At 38.0% G+C, this 8,765-nt stretch overlaps 1 pseudogene; it reads right to left on the reverse strand.

The window, feature by feature from the left end:
• The window catches only part of LOC128516130 (histone H2AX-like), a 197,602-nt pseudogene that overhangs the window by 51,173 nt on the left and 137,664 nt on the right, over positions 1–8,765 (reverse strand).

The following is an 8,765-nucleotide window of genomic DNA, read 5'->3' on the forward strand; positions in this document are numbered from 1 at the left end:
ATCAAAAACACTAAAACTTCTCTGATCAACAGAGGCTTGATACACTTGTTAAGACAAAACACTAAAACTTCTCTGATCAACAGAGGATAACACACAAATACTAGCACCTAATGCTAATCTTTCCTGCCTGAACAGAGGATAACACACAAATATTAGCACGTAATGCTAATCTTCCCTGCCTGAACAGAGGATAACACACAAATATTAGCATGTAATGCTAATCTTCCCTGCCAAAAACAGAGGATAACCATCTCTAAACAGAAACTTTTAGAGGATAACTTAGTTAACCAAACCCTACAGCAGTATGTTAACTCTTCTCTGACGGCGCAGAGGATAACAAATTTGTACTGATCTTAAAGGTTCTTTTGGATAGAGTGGCACTCACCAATCCTTGCTTGTACAAAAAGATTCAGTCTGGAATGAAGTCAGATCTTTAAGTTTGAAGTTTCAATCTGGATTCAGGTGAGCAGCTCTATCCGGGTCACGGCACCAAAACTGTTGGGAACTTTTTCAGAGACCAGGAGATGTTGGGATATCATTCAAGCAGAAGTTACTCTTTATTGAGAACTCGCAGAGCGTCGCTGTAGTCATCCAAGTCTGACCGAAAAAACTTAGCTCTGGAGAGTTTATACTTTACAAGAGGGAGGGATACAAAGAGGTGGAGACAATCTAAACAAAGCATAGTCTAGTACAGGAGTCAGCCTGGTAACGGAAGTTCCCCAGCCCTGATCTCATCAGCATAACAGTGGCTTTCAAATGCATAGGTGCTAATCTAATCAGCCTGACAGTATCACCCAAACCCTTAAATTCTCAAAGAGACAAAAGGCATAGCCTGGTCTTGAGATTAGCATTCACATTGACTTTGGGACTCTACCCAGTGGTCAGGAAGTACATAAAGACAAAAGGTTAATGTCTCTGACACCTGGGGTACAAGACTTGATCTTCTTAGAATGTCACCAACTTTACCTTAAAATGTAAAACCCAATGTACATAACTTGTTCAGTTTATATACTATTACGTTGGAAGCTAGATTTAACATTTTATAAATTTGTAATCCTACAAAGGTAAAACAGGCCTGTGTAAATAAGTCATTTACACACACATACACATGTGGTTGCCAAGGGGATTATCAATTACAAAAATTCAAAATAACCGTATAGCAGTACATGTGCTTGAAAAATTAGAATATTGTGCAAAGGTTTATTCATTTCAGTAATGCAACTTAAAAGGTGGAATCAACAAAACAATAATGGCTGCAAAAGGGGCCCAAACCAAGTACTGAGTACATATGCATACTTATACTTTTTAGAGGTTCGATATGTTCTATGTACAATTACTGCCACAATGCGGCGTGGCATGGAAGTTATCAGCCTGTGGCACTGCTGAGGTGTTATGGAAGACCAGGATGCTTCAATAGCGGCCTTCAGCTCTTCTGCATTGTTCGGTCTCATGTCTCTCATATGTCTCTTGACAAATGCCCAACAGTTTTGAATGGCCTTTTCCTGACAATCCTCTCCAGGCTGTGGTCATCCCTGATGCTTGTGCACCTTTTTCTTCCACATTTTTCTCTTCCACATAACTTTCTATTAATATGCTTTAATACAGCACTTTGGGAACATCCAACTTCTTTTGCAATTACCTTTTGAGGCTTTCCTTCCTTATGGAGGATGTCAATTATGGTTTTCTGCATAACTGTCAGGTCAGCAGTCTTTCCCATGATTGTGCTTCCTACTGAACCAGACTGAGAGACCATTTAAAGGCTCAGGAACCCTTTGCTGATTAAAGTTAGACACTTTGAGCCTAGAATATTGAACATTTTCACAATATTCAATTTTTCTGAGATTGTGGATTTGGGGTTTTTCATGAGCTGTAAGCCATAATCATCTCAGTTATGACAAATCATGGCTTAAACTATCTTGCTTTGCATGTAATGAGTCGATCTCATATATTTCACCTTTTAGGTTGCATTACTGAAATAAATTACTCATTACATTACATTATTATATTACTTAAATTAAATTTTGCACGATATTCTAATTTTTCGAGTTTCACCGTTAGATTAAATTTTTACACCTTTAATATGATGTTACTTTCTTAACAATGCTCATGTTCTAATGTTTTTATGTGCTTGCTGTGGTTTCCAGAGAATTTAGCTGTAGCTGATAGCGATGCATCAGATACTGAAGATGAGGATCACATGAGTGATTTGGATGCTGCATCTTCAATCTCAGTTTCATCTACACAATCATCAGGTATGTAGGCAACTATTCTTTTTCCTTTGTCTTTTGGCTGTTCCCTTTCAGGTGTCGCCACAAAGAATCATCTGCCTCCATCTGACCCTGTCCTCTGCATCTTCTTCTCTCACCCCAACTAACTTCATGTCCTCTCTTACTGCATCCATAAATCTCCTCTTTGTTCTTCCTCTAGACCTCCTGCCTGGCAGTTCAAACCTAAGCATCCTTCTACCGATATATTCACCATCTCTCTTCTGAACATGTCCAAACCGAAGAGAACCTCAACATCTTCAGCTCTGCTACCTCCACCTCTGTCTCCTGTCTTTTCTTCAGTGCCACTGTCTCTAAGCCGTAGAGCATTGCTGGTCTCACCACTGTCCTGTACACCTTTCCTTTCATTCTCGCTGATACTCTTTTATCGCACAACACACCTGACACTTTTCTCCACCCATTCCAACCTGCCTGTACCCGCCTCTTCACCTCCTTACCACACTCTCCGTTGCTCTGAACCGTTGACCCTAAGTACTTAAAATCCTGCACCTTCTTTACCTCTGCTCCCTGTAGCCTCACCGTTCCTCTTGGGTCGCTTTCATTCACACACATGTATTCTGTCTTGCTAACCTTCATTCCTCTGCTTTCCAGAGCATACCTCCACCTCTCCAAATTTTCCTCCACCTGTTCCCTGCTCTCGCTACAAAGCACAATGTCATCTGCAAACATCATAGTCCATGGAGACTCCTGTCTTACCTCATCTGTCATCCTGTCCATCACCAGAGCAAACAAAAAAGGGGCTTAGAGCCGATCCTTGATGCAGACCCACCTCCACCTTGAACTCCTCTGTCACACCTACAGCACATCTCACCACTGTCTTACAGCTCTCATACATGTCCTGCACCACTCTAACATACTTCTCTGCCACTCCAGACTTCCTCATACAACACCACAGCTCCTCTCTTGGCACCCTGTCGTACGCTTTCTCTACTACAAAGACAGAATGCAACTCCCTGTTACCTTCTCTTTACTTCTCCATCAGCATCCTCAAAGCAAATACTGCATCTGATGTACTCTTTCTAGGCATGAAACCATATTGCTGCTCACAAATGCTCACCTCTGCCCTTAACCTAGCTTCCACTACTCTTTCCCACAGCTTCATTGTATGGCTCATTAGCTTTATGCCTCTGTAATTGCCACAGCTTTGCAGATCTTTTTTGTTCTTAAAAATCGGCACCAATACACTTCTCCTACATTCTTCTGTAATCCTCTCACTCTCCAATATCTTGTTAAACAAACTAGTTAGAAACTCTACTGCCTCTCCTAAGCACTTCCATACCTTCACAGGTATGTCATCAGGACCAACAGCCTTTCCACTCTCCATCCTCTTCAACGCCCTTCTCACCTCACTTTTATTAATATTTGCTACTTCCTGCTCCACAACAGTCACCTCTTCTACTCTTTGTTCTCTTTCGTTTTCCTCATTCATCAACTTTCTCTTTCATTTTCCTCATTCATCAACTAGTTATGTAGGCAACTATGAGGGAGAATAATCATAGAACTTTTACTTAAGAGATCCAATGAAATGAAAGAGATTTCATTCACCACTGGTGTTAAACTAAGAATACTGCAATACAGTGGAACCTCGGATTATGAGCTTAATTCATTCCGGAAGTGGGCTCGTATTCCAAAACACTCGTAAACCAAATTTAATTTTCCCATAGGAAACAATGGAAACTTAAATTATTATCAGCTTAATTTATTGTGTGTGTACACATACAAGGAATTTGTCTCTGGTTTTGACATTAGTCTCAGTGCACTTACATTGGACTTATATTTCAACTGAGAACAAACAAAACATATATAGGTATAGAAATGTTATAAAAAGCACTAATGAATTAAACTGCGGCCTTCGTAATCTCTTCCTGTCCACTTCGGTGACTGGTCTAAACTAGAACAAAGAACAAATTACTGCAGCATTGATCTAGATCAGCCCTTGACAATAGTAGACAATATTAGTAGTAGTAATAATGAACTAATTTACTAAAATAGCGTTTTCATTTTTACAGGCAAGTCAAGGGTAAAAAGGAAGTCTCCTCCTGAAGTTGGACAAAACAAGTATCCACGTCCAGCCAAAATTAGTAATATTTCAAGTATATGGAAAGAAAAGTGATGTTTATGGAAATGTTTTCACTTGTAAAGAGAGCACACAATGTACAGTGCCATTGCCCGCCTTTATTATTTGGGTACTTTTTATTTTTATTTAGTTATAGTTCCTAATATAGTTCCTGTGGTTTAAAGACACTATACCAGAAACATCTGGTTACCAAATTTAACAGACAGTAGGCATACAGTGGTGTGAAAGTGTTTGCCCTTTTACTGATTTCTTATATTTTTGCATGTTGGTCACACTTTTAATGTTTCAGATCATCAAACAAATTTAAATATTAGTCAAAAATAATACAAGTAAACACTTCATGCAATTTTTATTATTAAGGGAAAACAAAATCCAAAACTACATATCCCTGTGTGAAAGTGTTTGCCCCTAAACCTAATAACTGCTTGGGCCGCCCTTAACAGCAACAACTGCAATCAAGTGTTTTCAATAACATGCATTGAGTCTGTTACAGCATTGTGGAGGAATTTTGGCCCACTCATCTTTGCCGAATTGTTGTAATTCAGATAAATTGGAGGGTTTTTGAGCATGAATCACCTTTTTAAGGTCAAGCTACAGCATCTCAATTGGATTCAGGTCAGCACTTTGACTAGGCCACTCCAAAGTCTTCATTTTGTTTTTCTTTAACCATTCAGAAGTGGACTTGCTGGTGTGCTTTGATCAGAATTCATGGTTCCATTTATCACAGCAAGTCTTCCAGGTCCTGAAGCAGCGAAACAGCCCCAGACCATCACACTACTACTACCATATTTTACTGTTGGTATGATGCTCTTTGTCTGAAACATGGTGTTACTTTTACGCCACACATAATGGGACACACACCTTCCAAAACGTTCAACTTTTGTCTCATCAGTCCACAGAGTATTTTCCCAAAAGTCTTGGGGATCATCAAGATGTTTTCTGGCAAAACTGAGACGAGCCTTTCTGTTCTTTTTGCTCAGCAGTGGTTTTTGTCTTGGAACTCATGCAAACCATTTTTGCCTCCAGTCTCTTTCTTATGGTCATGAACACTCACCTTTAATGAGGCAAGTGAGGCCTGCAGTTCTTTGGATGTTATTGTGGGATCTTTTGTGACCTCTTGGATGAGTTGTTGGATTTGTTTTTTAATTTCTTTGGATCTCGGCATGATGTCTAGCTTTTGAGAATCTTTTGGTCTACTTCACTTTGTCAGGCAGGTCCTATTTAAGTTATTTATTTTTCAGGCCTGGGTGTGGCTAGAGAAATTGAACTCAGGTGTGATAAACCAGTTTTCCCTTAATAATAAAAACTGCATGATGTGTTTACTTGTGTTATCTTTGACTAATATTTAATTAGTTTTGATGAAAATTAAAGTGTGGCAAACATGCAAAGAAATCAGTAAAGGGGCAAACACTTTTTTCACACCACTTTACAGTATATTCAAAGTCCTTCTCAATTTTGTTCCCCTGTTTTAATTGGAAGGTCAGATGAAGAGATGTCTCTGGTCGTTGAGTACTCTGGCGAGTCACACACAACAAAGGTAAGCTGTTCAATGTTTTCTCTAGTGACTTATGAGTGGGTTTTTGCTGTCTGGAATCCATAAGAGTGACACTGAGCACATGAATGAAAGCTTGTGACAGCATCCCATCATTCTTTGAGAAAAATCAACAAACTTTCGTGACCTAACAACCATCTAGTGTGTCCTAGCAGTCCCTTAGTGCATGTGACCAGATACTAGATACAGTACGCTAAAGCAACCACCTAGGACAGCATGGCGAAACACAGAAATCTTCAGTCTAGCAACTAAAACTGACTAATAGTAGTGCTACAACACTTTGCATTTACTACTGCTATTGCTGTTAATCCTGGTTCTAGTCTACTGTAAACCTCATCTCCATTGATACTTCTGCACCTTCCACCAATATTTCGGCTGCTGTCTCTATTCGTGGTGTATTCTGGGGTCAGGGGTAGCTCAGTGGTTAAGGCATTGGACTACGGTTCAGAAGATCCTAGGTTCAAACCCCACAACCACCAAGTTGCCACTGTTGGGCCCTTGAGCAAGGCCCTCAACCCTCAACTGCTCAGATGTGTAATGGGAAAAAAAAAAAAAAGTAAGTCGCTCTGGATAAGAGCGTCTGCCAAATGCCTAAATGTAAATGTGGTATTGACTCTTTTGCTCTAAAATATGTCTGGTGGTGCTATTATAGGTCATTCAATTAGTTGTTAAAGTTTTGTGTACTGTACTTGAAATGTTGTGATTTTTAGCCTTATTACAGAACATGTAACTACACAAAAATCTTGTGTTCCTCCTTTTTAAGAACATTAAGTGACTGCCCCTTTTTTTTCTCAGAGTCATAACAAACCAAAAAAAGGAAGTGGACCAAAGAAGAAATCCAGGCAGTGGAGAAGACACTTATGGACTACATCAGCTCTGGGAAAGTTCCTGGGAAAGCCCAGTGTCTCGAATGCATTAAAACTTCACCAATAGCACTTAAAGGGAGGAGTTGGGAGGGGGTGAAATTTTATGTAAAAAACCGCATTGATGCTTTAAAGCAAGATTCTGTGAAAATAAGGTAAGCGTTGACATTTCTGCACTGTTGGTGGTGTCTGTAGTTTTTCTCCATTGTTACACTAGCTTAACTTGTGGTGCAGTGACCATGTGTACCTACACAATAATACTATGCTACACACTGCATGCACTCCGAGTGTGCATGTACAGAATTGTACAATACTCGGCTACATGTGATGCAGTGAATTTTGTTTAAATATATTTTGCATATTGGTCCAGGTATCAAACATACATAGGCAATGTGTATTTGGTTTGCACTTGAGTTCAATTTTGAGGCAACTGTTCTTTGTTGGAGTATTTCCATTCTGTGTTACCTTTACTACAATTCAGGGGAAGATATTTTACTTTTGTGGAATTTCTTTTACAGCATAATTTGCTGATTTTTTATTTACATTTTTTGGCAGATGTAGATTATTTAAAATCTATAATATAATGGAAATATTATATTATATATAAATAATATATATAATATAAATATATAAATATATATAATATAATATATAATATAATATATATAATATAAATATATAAACAAATAATATAATATTATATATATAAAATGCTGCTGTGTTATGGTGACCCCTGTCCCAAAATCTGCACTAAGAAAAATGCTACAGTATGCTTTTAAAATCATCAGCAACAAATTCAGTAAGGTTTAAAAACTTATTGTTTTTTAATGGAGGTATTTCACATTTGTATGTACTCTTGTCATACATGTATGAATACATTGATACACAATTGTTGTGGACCAAATAAAATAAACGATGATAAATATACATCCACTGTCGTACATGTACTATAGCTCAAGGCCGGAGGCATGTATATGTTTGTAGATTGTATGTCTGTCCATTTCTTGTGAATGCAATACCTCAGTAATCCTTTGAGGGAATTTGTTTAAATTTGGCAAAGAGTCTTTTGGATGCACTGATTTTAAACTGAGTCTGGACAAAAATGTATGTAAACTGCAACTTGATTTGTTGGTAGAGGCATACAACTGTCAGACAGCAAGTATAGTTTTTATTTAAAACTCTCATTACACTGGAAATTAATTTACATTTATATTATACAGTGCAATCGTATTAGAGGTTGTAATCTGTAATTGTAGTAATGCAGTTGTAATCAATGCATTGCTATAAAAAAAGCAATAATTTTTTATAGTCCAAACTTATTACTTATTAGTACTTAGGGTTGTAAATATATATATTAATAAATCTAATGTGGTAAAGAGGTAAATGTTTACCAACGCCACCTGGTGAATGCTTTTAATAAGACACAATAGCACCGCCGGTACAGAAAACCTGACAAAAACTGAACTTTATAAATTTAAAAGATTTTGATACTGAAGTAGATTTTTGGGATTGCAAAAATTTGAAAGTGATAACCATGCCTTAATTATGCTGCTTATTTAGAAAACCATGGTCCCCATGGTTCACCACCTAGTCTGGAAGTCCTCATGTTGTAGGAAAAACAAGTACAGTAGTTGATCAATTGGAATGGTTATTACCGTCGCACTCACCGCCGTGTAAAAACGTCAGCGGCCAAAATAAATCAGTTGCATTTTAAAGTCATTCGTAAAATGGCCGCCAGGTGGCACAAAGTGAAATTTTCACTCGTTGCAGTAAATACAATAGTGACTGTTATACAGCGTATCTCTGTATCTCTTTATTGTTATTTAAGTTCTGGATTATTTTAGGTACTTTAAACACATTGTTGGGTTGCTCATGTTGGCTCATATGAGATGTAGTTTACAAATGAACACCTGGTTGGGTTATTTTGACCCAACAACTGGTTTATTCATTATTCTTTCCTTTCTCCAAATATCAGCCTGCAGAATGTT

The sequence above is a fragment of the Clarias gariepinus genome, chromosome 28 (assembly GCF_024256425.1).
Source record: "Clarias gariepinus isolate MV-2021 ecotype Netherlands chromosome 28, CGAR_prim_01v2, whole genome shotgun sequence".
NCBI lineage: Eukaryota > Metazoa > Chordata > Actinopteri > Siluriformes > Clariidae > Clarias > Clarias gariepinus.